The 18,030-nt window shown below is 45.6% G+C and overlaps 1 pseudogene; it reads left to right on the top strand.

Moving 5' to 3' along the window:
- The first annotated feature begins 8,037 nt into the window (after positions 1-8,037).
- LOC137097797 (guanine nucleotide exchange factor subunit RIC1-like) overlaps positions 8,038-18,030 on the top strand; it is a 12,885-nt pseudogene continuing 2,892 nt past the window's right edge.

Genomic DNA, 18,030 nt, shown 5'->3' with positions numbered 1-18,030 from the left:
CACCCAATGTGTGTAACTCAATGTGTGTAACTCACCCATTGGCTTCTCCCATCCCTGCTTCCTTGCTCTCCGCACATGATGGATGTGGGGATGAGCTGCGCCTGTCCCTGCTTCACTGCTAACTGGAAACAACCGCCTTTGCTAATTGCTGGGCTCGCAACGGAGTCGAGGTGTGCAGCTGGCTCCCCATAAATCACGTCAGGCATCACGACACCACAATTGCTCGCAGAGGGAGGCGGAGAACGGTGGGAAACAGGCCTGTCCTAGTTAAGGCACCAGCTGTTTCCTGACAGTGGCCTCCATCCTGGCCGTCGGCCTCGGCGGTGAACTCGGCGGACCTTCTCTCATAGGCCTCCTCCGCCGAAGGTCCCTCCGGCCCGCCGTCACCGATGACTCAGGATTAGGTCAGATATGATTAATCCTGGCTGGAAGCAGGAGAAGACTATAAAAGGGTAATGAATCGGGGAGAAGGCGCCGGCTTTAATAGCTTTTATGGAGATCTTGGGCCTCCGAACCCCTCCGGTGAGACATCCGGTGGGGACCTCATTTATGAACGAGTGTATTCAACTAAACGAGGACAAAGATGTGCCGTTTTCAGCAGACAAAGGGACACGAGGTGCCGTTTGGGCGATCTTCCAGAATCTCCCGAATGGTACCTCGCATCCCTTTGTCTGCCGAAAACGGCACATCTTTAGCCTCATTTACGGGCACGAAATTACAGATTGGACTACTATTCGGGCAATCTTCCAGAATCGCCCGAATGGTACCTCGCGTCTCTTTGTCTGCCGAAAACGGCACATCTTTAGCTTCATTTACGGGCATGAAATTACAGATTGGACTACTGTAATACGCTCTACGTGGGGCTGCCCTTGAAAACGGCCCGGAAATTCCAACTGGTCCAACGGGCAGTGGCCAGGCTGTTAACTGGTGCTCCTTACAGGGAGAGGTCAACCCTCCTGTTCAAGGAGCTCCACTGGTTGCCGTTTATTTTCCGGTCCCAATTCAAGGTGCAGGTGCTTACCTACAAAGCCCTAAACGGTTTGGGACCCGCCCACCTACGTGACTCCGTATATGAACCTGAACGATCTCTTCGATCATCCGGAGAGGCCCTGCTCACGATCCCACTTGCGTCATAAGCGCGATTGGTGGGGACGAGGGACAGGGCCTTCTCTGTGGTGGCCCCCCCAACTCTGGAACTCTCTTCAAAGGACATCAGACAAGCCCCAACGTTGGCAGCCTTTAGGAAGAGCTTGAAGATGTGGTTGTTCCAGTGTGCCTTCCCAGAATAGGAAACTCCAAGCATTATGTCCCAAATGCACTTTACTAGGGATTTAAGATTGTCTGCACGCTGTTGTTTTATTGATATGTTGGGCTTTGGCCTCTTGTAAGCCGCACTGAGTCCTTCGGGAGATGTTAGCCAGGTATAAATAAAGGATTATTATTATTATTATTATTATTATTATTATTATTATTATGTGCCATAATGCCAGGGGAGCCCAAGACTGGACAGAGGCATCATTCTCCTAGCTGTTGCACTAGAGCCCTGAATCACCTTTTCACCACAAACCACACTCGGTCCAGTCGGCAGGTGCAAAAAAATCAGAATAGTCGGAATTTGTAAGAAAATTGGAAGTTCTGTAAGTCGGAAGCCACGTAACTTGGCTTTGTTAAGCGGAATGGAAGAGGCTGCTAATGGACGCCAACAGAGGGGCAGCGAGGCAAACTCTCCCTACATTTCCGCACCTGAAAACATCTTGCAACGAAAACAGCTGCCAAAAATACGCCTGGGAGATTTGAAACTCATTTGTTCAAGCCTTTCCTTCCAAACCAGAATGCGACGACAGGGAGAGCAAGAAGGCATGTGCAAAACATTTGGAAGGCTCCCAAAGTCGGTTTCATATTCAGCGTAAGGAAACAAAGCAAAGCAAAGCCAAAAAGGCTGCCTGCCTGCTTGCCTGGAATTAATGGAATCTCGGTCTTAGGAGCCGTGAAAAAAGGGAGCAGTGCATTTTGGGAACAGCACAGAACTCTGGGAAATGTTGGGAAGGGGAGGAGCCCTACACCAAAGAAACAAAGCAAAGCAAAGCAAAGCCAAAAAGGCTGCCTGCCTGCTTGCCTGGAATTAATGGAATCTCGGTCTTAGGAGCCATAGAAAAAGGGAGCAGTGCATTTTGGGAACAGCACAGAACTCTGGGAAATGTAGATTGGGAAGGGGAGGAGCCCTACACCAAAGAAACAAAGCAAAGCAAAGCAAAGCCAAAAAGGCTGCCTGCCTGCTTGCCTGGAATTAATGGAATCTCGGTCTTAGGAGCCGTGAAAAAAGGGAGCAGTGCATTTTGGGAACAGCACAGAACTCTGGGAAATGTAGATTGGGAAGGGGAGGAGCCCTACACCAAAGAAACAAAGCAAAGCAAAGCAAAGCCAAAAAGGCTGCCTGCCTGCTTGCCTGGAATTAATGGAATCTCGGTCTTAGGAGCCATAGAAAAAGGGAGCAGTGCATTTTGGGAACAGCACAGAACTCTGGGAAATGTAGATTGGGAAGGGGAGGAGCCCTACACCAAAGAAACAAAGCAAAGCAAAGCAAAGCCAAAAAGGCTGCCTGCCTGCTTGCCTGGAATTAATGGAATCTCGGTCTTAGGAGCCGTGAAAAAAGGGAGCAGTGCATTTTGGGAACAGCACAGAACTCTGGGAAATGTAGATTGGGAAGGGGAGGAGCCCTACACCAAAGAAACAAAGCAAAGCAAAGCAAAGCCAAAAAGGCTGCCTGCCTGCTTGCCTGGAATTAATGGAATCTCGGTCTTAGGAGCCATGAAAAAAGGGAGCAGTGCATTTTGGGAACAGCACAGAACTCTGGGAAATATAGATTGGGAAGGGGAGGAGCCCTACACCAAAGAAACAAAGCAAAGCAAAGCAAAGCCAAAAAGGCTGCCTGCCTGCTTGCCTGGAATTAATGGAATCTCGGTCTTAGGAGCCATGAAAAAAGGGAGCAGTGCATTTTGGGAACAGCACAGAACTCTGGGAAATATAGATTGGGAAGGGGAGGAGCCCTACACCAAAGAAACAAAGCAAAGCAAAGCAAAGCCAAAAAGGCTGCCTGCCTGCTTGCCTGGAATTAATGGAATCTCGGTCTTAGGAGCCGTAGAAAAAGGGAGCAGTGCATTTTGGGAACAGCACAGAACTCTGGGGAATGTAGATTGGGAAGGGGAGGAGCCCTACACCAAAGAAACAAAGCAAAGCAAAGCCAAAAAGGCTGCCTGCCTGCTTGCCTGGAATTAATGGAATCTCGGTATTAGGAGCCGTGAAAAAAGGGAGCAGTGCATTTTGGAACAGCACAGAATTCTGGGAAATGTAGTTGGAGAAGGGGAGGAGCCCTACACCAAAAAATTCAAAAGGGCCTGCCCTAAACTACATTTCCCAGAATGCATCAGCATCAGAAATCCCCAATTAGGAGAGGAGGTCAATCTGTAGCCAGCCAGAGTTCCAATACATGTGTTAATATTCTACACTATGATTTCTGTTCCTGGGTTATCAATAGCAGTATTTAAAAAAACGTTTATAAAAATTTTGAAAATTTGCCAAATATCCACAGATAAGTGAAACCTTCTGAAACTTGGTGGAGTAACAGTGGTCAATACGTTCCACCACTGTAACACGTTTCACCCCAATAGTTTGAAATATGATGGAGATGGGAGCCCCTGAAGTTTCCCCAATTATAGTCATTTAATTATGCGGATTCACAATTACTGAAATGAAACAATAACAAAAAAATAGTCTTGTTATAGTAACGCCCCCTCCCCAGTTTTGTAATGATTTTTGAAACATTTTTTTATCGATTGCACATCTCTACTGTCCAACCAGCCATGACATCATGCCTCACGCACCTGGATCTCTTGTCATCCTTATTTTTGAACCGCTGAGAGAATCCCATTCATCTATTTTTCACACCCTGAGTTCTCAGACCTAATTTAGTATCCCAGGAAAATTCCCCATCTTCTCAAGGCCTTTTCTCAAGGGAACTGGAACTTTCCCCTGTTGCCTGCGAACGAGAACAAGAATCCAAAACACCAGCTTCATCTGTATGCAATTTTCTCCGATCACTCACAGACTCCTCACGTTGCAACCCATCATCCCCCTCATCCTCTGAACATTCAGGTAAATCCTCTGATGCTTGCCAGACTACAATAGCAGTCAACTCTCCAAGGAAACACAGGCATAGACAAGAGCAGGAAACTTGAGAATACTTGAACCAAGGACACAGTAGAACAATCACTTATAGCAATGTTGTCTCTCTGAAAAGGCTAAAAAAACCTAAGCCCTCTGAAGTCAATAGGAACTTTAGAAGGGTCTACCTCAGGAGGAGAGACCCTGCAGCCCCACTAAAGAGGGATCGCTACGTTGGTGAGCAAAGAGAAGCCTAATTTTAAGCAATTTATTTTCCCTAAGTTCCCAAAAAGAATCTCACCAAAGTTGAAGAAAGTGCCACTGAGATGATTTATTAGCGATGCAGCTCAAAAGGATGCAAAGCAGCAATTATTCGCCAAGCTAAGCATGCGTGTACAGAAATAAATGCCATTTTTATAGAAAATACAGAGTTGTGTGGTTCAAAACTCCCGCTCCCCATCCCTCGCCCGGCTCAATGGTGATTGGCTGGCGTACAAACAGCTGGGAGGAAGCTTGGCCGTCCCCTGCGCGCCTGGGCCAATCTCAGGGCTTCCGCGGTGCGCCAGAGCCAATCAGAAGACTCCTGCAGCCTCGGCGCTCCAGCGAATCAGAAGGGAGGGAGGCGGGACGAAGGAAAACAATGCATTCTTGAATGGATTATGAAGTTACAGGAAATGTCCAGGGGGCCTAACGCGTCCGAACCGGCCTTCAAGAAAAGCCAATCTATTGTGTCGTGATTGATCTGAGATAAGCATCGATGTGAGCGATACTACTTAATCCGGGTTTTCCTCTTGCAGTCAGGCAGGGGCACAATGGGGGAGATCTTGGGTGAATGTCTTTAATGAAAAGGCTTGAAAGAAAACGGGTTGGGAGGAAGAGGACTTTCCGAAGGTCATTTTACCTCCCATTGTAATGTGATTAAAGTCTGCCAAGTGATTACCTTCTTGATGGTCCACCTCCGAAGTCAAGAAAATATTCCTTTGTTATTTTTCCATGCAAGAATTGTACTGAGATAAGGGTTTCCACAACCGCTAATTGATTTCACAGAGGCAGGGCAACTTCCTTACACATTTTTCCTCAAGGAGATGGGGAGGGGGCAAAACGGTCAGGAGAAGATTACATACACAGGAGAAAATATGAAAATATAGAAGTCATAAACCCAACTACCCTCCCCCAGTGTCCATAGTTCATATTATTCATAGGAAGGTCCATAGAGGGAAATATATCCGTGAGGGGGAAAGAGAGTCCCTTGTTTGTGAGATGGGGGACCATCAGGAGCCCAGGTGTGCCTCAGATGGAAAAAGTCAAATACTTTTGTGGCATTGAAGGAGGCTTCAAGGGTCTCTGAGTGAAATTAAGTAGGGGGCTTTGAATGAAATTAACAGCAAAAAAGAGACATACCCAATACGGTAGAAAATGTTTTTAATATGTGACATATAGAGGTACTTTTCTTACACAGGATGTGTTGTGGTTAACTTCAAAGGTTGTTTTTTGAAGTGCAGAGGCCACATGTACAAGAAGGTACTTTTCATCAAAAGGTCAAGAGAGGGGGCTGGGAAGAGAGTACTTACCATGACAAAAAATGTTCTTGTTTACTTGAGGTTATATATTTGGTGGTCAAAAGCCAAGGGGGCACGGCAGTCACTTGAAGGGTAACATATGTGTATGTTGCCAGGCTGTCCGTCTTCTTCATGAAGAAAATAAAAATAAACCTTGTTTTTTGATCTTTCATTGGGACTGTCTCCTTCCTTTCGTGCTCCCGCGACGTGGACCTAAGAAGACCCAATTTAGGGTCTCTAACAGCATGATTTTCAGTAATAAATTGGTTACCTTCTGCTATAAACATATGAAAATAGGGCATAAAGCCTTGATTAAATGATACACACCAAACTGACCAAGGCTTAACCCTTATTATCCAGCCTGGTGTCCTTGCCCTTAGCAAAACTATAAGTTACTAGCTTTACCCGCCACGTGTTGCTGTGGCCAACCTTTTCTCCCTCGTTCTCTCCTTCTTTCACTCCTTCCTTCATTTCCTTTTCTTCTTTCCTTTCTTCCTTCTCTACCTGTTTACTTCCTTCCTTAGCTTTTTGCTCCCATCCTTCTTTCTCTTTATTTCTTTCCTTCCCTCCCTCTTTCTCTCCTTCTTTCTCTTCTTCCTTTGCTCCGTCTTTCCTCCCTTCCCTTTTTTCTTTCATTCTCTCCTCCCTCCTTCCCTTCCTCTTTCCTTCCTCCTCCCTTTTTATTTTCCTTCCTCTTTCTCTACTTTCTTCCCTCTCTATCTCTTTCCTTCCTTCCTTCGCTCTTGACTTCTAGACTTCTTTTTCTTTCTTTCTTTTCTTCCCTCCCTTTCTCTTCTTCCTTCACTTTTTTCCTCTCTTCCCCTTCCCAAATTCCCCTTCCCAAATTCCCCTTCCTTCCTTCCTTCCTTCCTTCCTTCCTTCCTTCCTTTTGACACCTTCCCTTCCCCTTCCCTTTTTTCTTTTTTTCTATCTTTCTTTCCTTTCTTCCTTCCTTCCTTTCTCCCTTCTTTCCCATTCTCCTTCTCTCTCTGTATTCTTTCTTTCCTTCCTTTCTTCTTTCATATACCTTCTCAACTTCTCCTTCCTTCCTTCATACACCTTCCCTCCCTCCCTCCCTTCCTTCCTTCCTTCCTTCCTTCCTTCCTTCCTTCCTTTCTTCCTTTCTCCGTTCTTTCCCATCCTCCTTCTCTCCCTTTCTCCTTTCTTTCCTTCCTTTCTTCTTTCATATACCTTCTCAACTTTTCCTTCCTTACTTCCTTCATACACCTTCCCTTCCCTCCTTTCTTCTTCCTTCCTTCTTTCCTTCCTTTCTCCCTTCTTTCCCATCCTCCTTTTCTCCCTTTCTTCTTTCTTTTCTTCCTTTCTTGTTTCATATACCTTCTCAACTTCTCCTTCCTTCCTTCCTTCCTTCCTTCCTTCCTTCCTTCCTTCCTTCCTTCCTTCCTTCCGTCCTTCCTTCCTACACCTTCCCTTCCCCTTCCCACTTTTCTTCTTTCTTTCCTTCTTTCCTTCCTTCCTTCCTTGCTATTTACACCCCTTCCCCTCATTTCCGTCCTTCCTTCCCTCTCCCGCTTCCTTCCCTCCTTCCCCTTCCTCACCGATGGCGGAGCCGTGTGTACTTCCTCCCCTGGGCACTGCACATGCTCAGTTGGTTTTTGTAATTGTGAGTTTGTTGAAATGTTGTTTGGAATTTTGATGAGTGTTGTGCATACCTTGTGGGTTGAGGTATGTGCACGGCAAATTTGGTGAGTTTTCGTCGGGGGGTTTTCGCGTTTTGCTGTCCCGTTGAACGCCCTTTCCCATTTTATATATATAGACTATCTCTTATGGGGGGGGGGTCATGTTCGACTTCACCTCCACCCATGACATCATGCCTCACACACCTGGATCTCCTTTCAGCCTTATTTTTTAGCCTCTGAGAAAATCTCATTTGTCTACGTTTCACACTCTGCATTCTCGGGTCTGTTTTGAACACTACAACAGCATTAACATTGTCTAAGTTTGATTTTCTCTCCGTCACTCCTGATTGGATGCAATGAACAGCAACGGATGCCGAAATATTCGCATGTGCACTGGTTCGGATCAGTGTGTCGGTGGGTCCAGTTAATAAAAGACAATACGAGGGATACATATATGTGTGGATATTACATCGAGGGGCAAATTTCCCATTTTGCTGAAATGTAAACAGCTCCATTCCAGCACAAGAGACATGCATCTAGGAGGCCATTGAGTCTGAGAGCAACCCGCCTCGCCTTCCCGCCGCTCTGCCCAGCTGTCCTTCCCAATCCCCCTTCCCGTTTTGTCTTCTGTTTTGTGTGCAGAAAGAACGCCCGGGTTTTGATTGGCGGGCGCTGCGATGTTGCAGATGGTTTGTTTCCAGATCCGCGGATTAAGGCTTTCGGTCGGCAACAGCTGCCACCTGCGATCCGTCAAAGTCGGCGGAGATGCCAGGAGGGGAGACGCGTTGCTTGCCCGCTTTCATAATGCGAGAACATCCGCTGAAGCCAAACAGCCAAAGATTAAAAGGAAGGCTTCTTCCCCCCGGAACTCCCTGCCACATGCAACTGGGCTTTGTAGGCCATGGGGGGGGGGGGGAGCTGTGCTTTGTAGGCCGGGTAGAAAAGAACGAGGCTTCCAGTCCCCCCTAGAAAATAAATATGTGCATTGCATGTGGCATAGAAAGGGGCTGAACTTTGCATGCCACATAGGAAAGAGCTGTGCTTTGCATGACATATTGAAGAGAGCTGTGCTTTGCATGCTGCATAGGAAAGAATTATGCTTTGCATGTTGCATGCATAGGAAAGAGCTGTGCTTTGCATGCCATCATGGGAAAGATCTGTGCTTTGCATGTTGCATAGGAAAGAGTTGTGCTTTTCATGTTGCATACATAGGAAAGAGCTGTGCTTTGCATGCCATCATGGGAAAGAGCTGTGCTTAGCATGTTGCATAGGAAAGAGTTATGCTTTGCATGTTGCATGCATAGGAAAGAGCTGTGCTTTGCATGCCATCATGGGAAAGAGCTGTACTTAGCATGTTGCATAGGAAAGAGTTATGCTTTACATGTTGCATGCATAGGAAAGAGCTGTGCTTTGCATGTTGCATGGGAAAGAGTTATGCTTTGCATGTTGCATGCATAGGAAAGAGCTGTGCTTTGCATGCCATCATGGGAAAGAGCTGTGCTTTGCATGTTGCATAGGATAGAGTTATGTTTTGCATGTTGTGTGCATAGGAACGAGCTGCACTTTGCATGTTGCATAGGATAGAGTTATGTTTTGCATGTTGTGTGCATAGGAAAGAGCTGCACTTTGCATGTTGCATAGGAAAGAGTTATGCTTTGCATGTTGCATGCATAGGAAAGAGCTGTGCTTTGTATGCCACATAGGAAAGATCTGTGCTTTGCACGTTGCATAGGAAAGAGTTATGCTTTGCATGTTGCATGCATAGGAAAGACCTGTGCTTTGCATGCCATCATGGGAAAGATCTGTGCTTTGCATGTTGCATAGGAAAGAGTTGTGCTTTTCATGTTGCATGCATAGGAAAGAGCTGTGCTTTGCATGCCATCATGGGAAAGAGCTGTACTTAGCATGTTGCATAGGAAAGAGTTATGCTTTACATGTTGCATGCATAGGAAAGAGCTTGCTTTGCATGTTGCATGGGAAAGAGTTATACTTTGCATGTTGCATGCATAGGAAAGAGCTGTGCTTTGCATGCCATCATGGGAAAGAGCTGTGCTTTGCATGTTGCATAGGATAGAGTTATGTTTTGCATGTTGTATGCATAGGAAAGAGCTGCGCTTTGCATGTTGCATAGGATAGAGTTATGTTTTGCATGTTGTGTGCATAGGAAAGAGCTGCACTTTGCATGTTGCATAGGAAAGAGTTATGCTTTGCATGTTGCATGCATAGGAAAGAGCTGTGCTTTGTATGCCACATAGGAAAGATCTGTGCTTTGCATGTTGCATAGGAAAGAGTTATGCTTTGCATGTTGCATGCATAGGAAAGACCTGTGCTTTGCATGCCATCATGGGAAAGATCTGTGCTTTGCATGTTGCATAGGAAAGAGTTGTGCTTTTCATGTTGCATACATAGGAAAGAGCTGTGCTTTGCATGCCATCATGCAAAGAGCTGTGCTTTGCATGCCATCATGCAAAGATCTGTGCTTTGCATGTTGCATAGGAAAGAGTTATGCTTTACATGTTGCATGCATAGGAAAGAGCTGTGCTTTGCATGTTGCATGGGAAAGAGTTATGCTTTGCATGTTGCATGCATAAGAAAGAGCTGTGCTTTGCATGCCATCATGGGAAAGAGCTGTGCTTTGCATGTTGCATAGGAAAGAGTTATGCTTTTCATGTTGCATGCATAGGAAAGAGCTGTGCTTTGCATGTTGCATGCATAGGAAAGAGCTGTGCTTAGCATGTTTCACAGGAAAGTGTTATGCTTTGCATGTTGCATAGGAAAGAGTTATGCTTTGCATGTTGCATGTATAGGAAAGAGCTGCGCTTTGCATGTTGCATAGGAAAGAGTTATGTTTTGCATGTTGCATGCAGAGGAAAGAGCTGTGCTTTGCATGCCATATTGAAGAGGGCTGTGCATAGTATGTTGCATAGGAAAGAGCTGTCATATAGGAAAGAGCAGTGCTTTCCATACCATACTGAAAGGAGTTGTGTTTTGCTGCCTTCCACACCTTCTGCTTCCACAGACTTTCTCTCCTTTCTGTTACGAAACAATTCCCCGTTCCCTTTCCCATAAGAAGATGTATGTCATGGCCACCGAATAGCGAAAGCTTTTCTGAAACCAAAATAATCGTAAGGCAATGCCATTCCAGGTTGTGGTCAGTGACCTTTCGGTTGCTCTTTTCCCTCATTGGATCGAAAGCGTTGGCCGTTGACAAATGCACAGGAAAGGACCCCTGCGGGCTGAGGATTCAATACCGTCCGGGTCTCTGAGGCTCTTCTCTCTGTTTTAATCGTTTTTTTCCGCTCTTTGGTTTTGCCCTGTAAATCCAGACCTTGTTGACGGTTCAAAAGCTCACCTCAAGCACTATGAATTCCAATGGGCAAGCTTCAGCTTTGTGGCTGAATCGGGATCCAAGCCATTCTCGACGGTGAATTCGAACTCGGCACTTGTGGAGAGTGGAGCCAAAGGCAAAAGAGTGGGCCTTGTCGTTAGAGGTCTTGTAGTCGATATCTCGGGCTCCGCAATAAATATATTATTTTTATTACTATTTTCTTGTTTTTCCAAAAAGCTACAGACCAATCTCCCTGCCACCACAAGTGCCTGAAATCCCAATATCACTCATGGAGCTGATGAACTACTACACTGCATCCTGTCAGATCCCCAAAATCTGGAGGAAAGCAAAAGTCATTGCCATCTTGAAGCCAGGCAAAGACCGTAATGATCCAAAAAGCTACAGACCAATCTCCCTGTTGTGCCGCCTCGACAATGTTCTGGAGAGACTTATTTTGCATAGGATTATGGAAAAAATAGACCCCTGTCTGATCCCACAGCAAGCTGGCTTCAGAAAAGGCAGAAGCTGCACATCGCAAGTGCTAAATCCGACTCAGTACATAGAAGATGGCTTTGAAAGGCAGCAGATCACAGGATCTGTCTTCATAGACCTGTCAGTAGCCTATGATACCATAACCCACCACCTCCTCCTGAAAAAAATGTATAATATCACAAAGGACGACCACCTCACCCGCCTCATAGGAAACCTGCTACAAAACAGGAGCTTCTTTGTTGAGTTCCAGGGCCAGAGTAGCAGATGGCGGAAACAGAAGAACGGCCTGCCTCAGGGGAGCATGCTCACTCCATCCATGTTCAACATCTACACAAATGACCAGCCACTGCCAGAAGGGACAGAGAGCTTCATCTATGCTGATGATCGTGCCATCACCGCTCAAGCAGGGAGCTTTGAGATGGTTGAACAGAAGCTCTCCGAAGCTCTAGGTGCTCTTACTGCCAATTACAGGGGAAACCAACTGATCCCTAATCCATCTAATACACAGACATGTGCCTTTCACCTTAAGAACAGACAAGCATTCCGAGCTCTGAGGATTATTACCTGGGAAGGAATCCCACTGGAGCATTGCAGCGCACCCAAATACCTGGGAGTCACCCTGGACCATGCTCTGACCTACAAGAAGCACTGCCTGAACATCAAGCAAAAAGTGGCGCTAGAAACAATATCATACAAAAACTGACTGGCACAACCTGGGGATCACAACCAGACACAGTGAAGACATCTTCCCTTGCGGTATGCTACTCTGCTGCTGAGTACGCATGCCCAGTGTGGAACACATCTCACCACGCTAAAACAGTGGATGTGGCTCTTAATTAGACATGCCACATTATCACGGGGTGCCTGCGCCCTACACCACTGGAGAAATTACACTGCTTAGCCGGTATCGCACCACCTGACATCCGCCGGGAAGTAGCAGCCAATCGTGAAAGGACCAAGGCAGAGACATCTCCAGCTCATCCCTTGTTTGGGTATCAGCCAGCACGTTAACGACTTAAATCAAAAAATAGTTTTCTAAGATCTACAGAGACACTTGCTGGAACACTTCAGCAAGCGAGAGTCCAAAAGTGGCAGGCTCAAACCCAGAACCTCAACCAGTGGCTGACACCAAATGAGAGACTCCCTCCTGGGCAGACGGAAGACTGGGCAACTTGGAAGGCGCTGAACAGACTGTGCTCTGTCACCACGAGATGCAGAGTCAATCTTAAGAAATGGGGCCACAAAGTGGAGTCCACGACATGCGAGTGTGGAGAAGAGCAAACCACTGACCACCTGCTGCAATGCAACCTGAGCCCTGCCACATGCCCAATGGAGGACCTTCTTGCGGCAACACCAGAGGCACTCCAAGTGGCCAGATACTGGTCAAAAGACATTTAATCAGCTACCAAGTTTGCAAAATTTGTGGGGTTTTTTATCTGTTTGTTTGTTTTGTTCTGTTAGAAATGTAATACAATGTTCTGGTTGCTGATGACACGATAAATAAATAAATAAATAAATTACTATTTTTTCCAATGCATTTTCAAATTTTTGCTATTTTGAAGCATCAGAGGTTGGGAGCGAACCAATGGCATGAAGACTTTGTCATTCTAATCAGGGACAGGAGCAAAAGTTTTGAATAGATGTCAAACTGTATAAGACATCTCCTTTCTCTGTGTGGTTTATGCATCTGCTTATTCTTGTATTCCTTTTAGCCAAATTGAGTAATCTCCTTCTGGTTTAGCATACGCTCACCAGGCACGGACCCTCTTACCCGTGGTCGTAGGGTCTTATGCTAGGAATTGAGCAATAGAAATGCTGGGAAATGTAGTTGAGGGCAGAACCTTTTGAATTCTTTGGCATAGGGCTCCTCCCCTTCCCAAACTACATTTCCCAGAGTTTTGTGCTGTTCCCAAAATGCACTGCTCCCTCTTTCCACACCTCCTAATACCAAGACGGCATTTACTCCAGGCAGGCAGGCCGCCTTTTTGGCTTTGCTTTGCTTCCTTGCACTGAATATGAAACTGACTTTGGGAGCCTTCTGAGATTTAGAAAACTAAAACAAAAAAAGTGTGGGGTCAGTTTCGCTTTTTTAATTTTTATTCCAGGCAGGCAGACAGCCTTTTTGGCTTTGCTTTGCTTCCTTGCACTGAATATGAAACTGACTTTGGGAGCCTTCTGAGATTTAAAAAACTAAAACGAAAAAAGTGTGGGGTCAGTTTCGCTTTTTTAATTTTTACTCCAGGCAGGCAGCCTTTTTGGCTTTGCTTTGCTTTGCTTCCTTGCACTGAATATGAAACTGACTTTGGGAGCCTTCTGAGATTTAAAAAACTAAAATGAAAAAAAGTGTGGGGTCAGTTTCGCTTTTTTAATTTTTACTCCAGGCAGGCAGGCAGCCTTTTTGGCTTTGCTTTGCTTCCTTGCACTGAATATGAAACTGACTTTGGGAGCCTTCTGAGATTTAGAAAACTAAAATGAAAAAAGTGTGGGGTCAGTTTCGCTTTTTTAATTTTTACTCCAGGCAGGCAGACAGCCTTTTTGGCTTTGCTTTGCTTCCTTGCACTGAATATGAAACTGACTTTGGGAGCCTTCTGAGATTTAAAAAACGAAAATGAAAAAAAGTGTGGGGTCAGTTTTGCTTTTTTAATTTTTACTCCAGGCAGCCAGGCAACCTTTTTGGCTTTGTTTTGCTTTGCTTCCTTGCACTGAATATGAAACTGACTTTGGGAGCCTTCTGAGATTTAGAAAACTAAAACGAAAAGTGTGGGGTCAGTTTCGCTTTTTAAATTTTTACTCCAGGCAGGCAGCCTTTTTGGCTTTGCTTTGCTTTGATTCCACTAAATATGAAACTGACTTTGGGAACCTTCTGAGATTTAAAAAACTAAAACAAAAAAATTGTGGGGTCAGTTTCGCTTTTTTAATTTTTACTCCAGGCAGGCAGGCAGCCTTTTTGGCTTTGCGCTCAATATGAAACTGACTTTGGGAGCCTTCTGAGATGTAGAAAACAAAAACGAAAAAAAGTATGGGGTCAGTTTTGCTTTTTAAATTTTTACTCCAGGCAGGCAGGCAGCCTTTTTGGCTTTGTTTTGCTTTGCTTCCTTGCACTGAATATGAAACTGACTTTGGGAGCCTTCTGAGATTTAGAAAACTAAAACGAAAAAGTGTGGGGTCAGTTTCGCTTTTTAAATTTTTACTCCAGGCAGGCAGGCAGCCTTTTTGGCTTTGCTTTGCTTCCTTGCAATGAATATGAAACTGACTTTGGGAGCATTCTGAGGTTAAGAAAACTAAAACTAAAAAAATGGGTCAATTTCGCTTTTTTAATTTTTACTCCAGGCAGGCAGACAGCCTTTTTGGCTTTGCTTTGCTTTGCTTCCTTGCACTGAATATGAAACTGACTTTGGGAGCCTTCTGAGATTTAGAAAACTAAAACGAAAAAAGTGTGGGGTCAGTTTTGCTTTTTAAATTTTTACTCCAGGCAGGCAGCCTTTTTGGCTTTGCTTTGCTTTGATTCCACTAAATATGAAACTGACTTTGGGAGCCTTCTGAGATTTAAAAAACTAAAACGAAAAAAGTGTGGGGTCAGTTTTGCTTTTTTAATTTTTACTCCAGGCAGGCAGGCAGCCTTTTTGGCTTTGCTTTGCTTTGCTTCCTTGCACTGAATATGAAACTGACTTTGGGAGCCTTCTAAGATTTAAAAAACAAAAATGAAAAAAGTGTGGGGTCAGTTTCGCTTTGTAAATTTTTACTCCAGGCAAGCAAGCAGGCAGGCAGCCTTTTTGGCTTTGCTTTGCTTCCTTGCAGTGAATATGAAACTGACTTTGGAAGCCTTCTGAGATGTAGAAAACAAAAACAAAAAAAAAGTGTGGGGTCAGTTTTGCTTTTAAATTTTTGGTGCTGACTGTGCATGCACGTCGGCTATTGTGTCATAAGTATGAATCATACGAAACTGCTACAACTTACGACGCTTCCAAGATTTACAAGACTAAAACAAAAAAGTATAGGGTCAGTTTCGATTCTGAAATATTTGGTGTGGGCCACGCAAACGCTTCAGATATGGCTTCCGACTTACAAAACTTCCGATTTTCTTACGATTTCCGAGACTTCCAAATTTTTTGCACAATACCTACTTGCTCTCCCTGTCATCGCATTCCGGTTTGGAAGGAAAGTCTTGAATGAAAGATTTGCGAATCTTCTGGACCTATTTTTGGCAGCTGTTTTCGTTACAAGAGGTGCGGAAATGTGGGGAGAGTTTGCCCCGCTGCCCCTCTGTCAGCGTCCATTAGCGGCCTCTTCCATTCCACTTAACGGAGCCGGGGCCGAACTCCATCAAGGCAGAATCCGAGCTGGCTCAGCATATCTTTCCCTCCGGCCTTTACAAGCTCTCCCATTGTATTTTATTTATTTCATTGGCCTGAAAGCATGAAAGGAAAGAGGGGGAGATATCGCCAAAATGAAAATCCAGGGCTGACCCCTAAACATTAGGGCTGGTCAATTCATTTCGTTAATTCGTAATTCGTTTAAAAATTCGTTATTTTTTGAATTACGAAACGATTACAAAACATTTTTTTTAATCTGGAAGTGTTTTTAAATATCGAAACGGCAGGCGCCAAAAATTTTTGTATTTCCGTCCATTTCGGAAATACGTAAGATGGCCGCCTGCCGATGCTTGCTGAGAGGGGCGAGCGAGAGGGGCGAGCAAGCGGCGAGCGAGAGGGGCGGAAGCACTCTCTCCTGACATTTCACCCACATCTATGGCAGGCATCCTCAGAGGTTGTGAGGTCTGTTGGAAACTAGGCAAGTGGGGTTGATATATATCTGTGGAATAATGTTCAGGGTGGGAGGAAGAACTCTTGTCTGCTGGAGGCAAGCATGAATGTTGCAGCTGGCCAGCTTGATGAGCATCGAATGGCCTTGCAGCTTCATGGTCTGGCTGCTTCCTGCCTGAATGTTGCAATTGGCCAGCTTGCTTAGCATTGCTAATAGCGAGCGGCGAGCGAGAGGGGCGAGCGAGCGGCCAGCGAGAGGGGCGAGCGAGCGGCGAGCGAGAGGGGCGGAAGCACTCTCTCCTGACATTTCACCCACATCTATGGCAGGCATCCTCAGAGGGTGAGGTCTGTTGGAAACTAGGCAAGTGGGGTTGATATATCTGTGGAATAATGTTCAGGGTGGGAGGAAGAACTCTTGTCTGCTGGAGTGAGAGGGGCGAGCGAGCGGCGAGCGAGAGGGGCGAGCGAGCGGCCAGCGAGAGGGGCGAGCGAGCGGCGAGCGAGAGGGGCGGAAGCACTCTCTCCTGACATTTCACCCACATCTATGGCAGGCATCCTCAGAGGGTGAGGTCTGTTGGAAACTAGGCAAGTGGGGTTGATATATCTGTGGAATAATGTTCAGGGTGGGAGGAAGAACTCTTGTCTGCTGGAGTGAGAGGGGCGAGCGAGCGGCGAGCGAGAGGGCCCGCCAGAGTGAGTGCCTGCCTTCCCTCCTTAATAATAATTAATAATAATTAATCCCTATTCTACTAAATTAATAATTAAATTTAAAAAATATTTTAAAAATATTGAAAAAAAAAGGGCGCCATCTTTACAAAATGTTTTGTAAATATTTACAAAATTTCGTAAATACCGAAACTTTTTTTTGGGAAAGTTTTGTAATTATTTTAAATATCGAAACAAAAAAAAACCCCAATTACAAATCGATTTTAGAAACAAATTTTTGCGTTGTTACCCAGGCCTACTAAACATTGCTGCCTGAGGCAAGCCAAGAGCACATACCAAGCTCAGAAGCTAACTCGATGTAAGATGTATCGAAAGGCAACCTCATTTGGGGAGATCGGGGCTTCCGAAAAGTCTGGACCAATACCAGAATGGAGCTTGGATGCTCAATGTGTTTGTATGGCATTCTACAAAAAGCAAGGGACTGGACTAGATGACCTTTGGGATCCCCTCAAACTCTCATTTGAACCAACTCGGGGACGGCCTACATAATTTGACTACGCAGGCAGTTTGGGACTGACTGCTCAACCAAAGCTTCCATGTGTATGAACGACGGGCAATTCCGTGCCCCATCCCTGGCCTTTTCGGATGCCCGCTGCTCGCTCTGCCCGCACTTTCTGGTCCCCGTTTGCTTCCCCCGCTTTATACTGTAATGACTAATTAGAAAGCCATTCATGCTGGGCCGGTGCCCTGCGGCGGGAAGCTGCCACAACCGATGCCAGCGCAAAGGGTTGGCAGGCGCCCGGCCATCTGCCACCAGATGCCAACCTGTCGCTTCCAGGTTCTGCGTACGACGCTCACCTTCGACGACGAGTCGAGAGAGAAAAGCTACCAAAAAATCCACATGTCCAGCTAAAGGGACCCTTCGGGGCATTCAGATGTCCTTGGGGGAACCTTTCCTTCTTTGATGACTTTCCAATAAGAGTTGGACGGGCATCTTTCAGGAGTGCTTCGAGTTCTGCATCCTTGCCTGGCAGACTGAATGACCTTTGGGGATCTCTTCTAACTCTATCTACCTGCCTATCTATCCCATCCATCTATCTATTAATCCACCTATCTATCTATCTATCTATCTATCTATCCACCCACCCATCCATCTGTACACCCTTCTATCTACCTACCTACCTACTTACCTACCTACCCACCTACCTACCTACCTACCCCATCCATCTATCCACTCACCGACTTTCTATCTATCTGTCTGTCTGTCTACATACCTATCCCATCCATCTATCGATCCACCTACTATCTATCTATCTATCTATCTATCTATCTATCTATCTATCTATCTATCTATCTATCCACCCACCCATCCATCTGTACACCCTTCTATCTACCTACCTACCTACTTACCTACCTACCCA

The sequence above is a fragment of the Anolis sagrei genome, chromosome 13, assembly GCF_037176765.1.
Source record: "Anolis sagrei isolate rAnoSag1 chromosome 13, rAnoSag1.mat, whole genome shotgun sequence".
Taxonomy (NCBI): Eukaryota; Metazoa; Chordata; class Lepidosauria; order Squamata; family Dactyloidae; genus Anolis; species Anolis sagrei.
The sequence above is the reverse complement of the archived record's forward strand: the minus strand, read 5'-3'. Positions and strand labels throughout refer to the sequence as shown.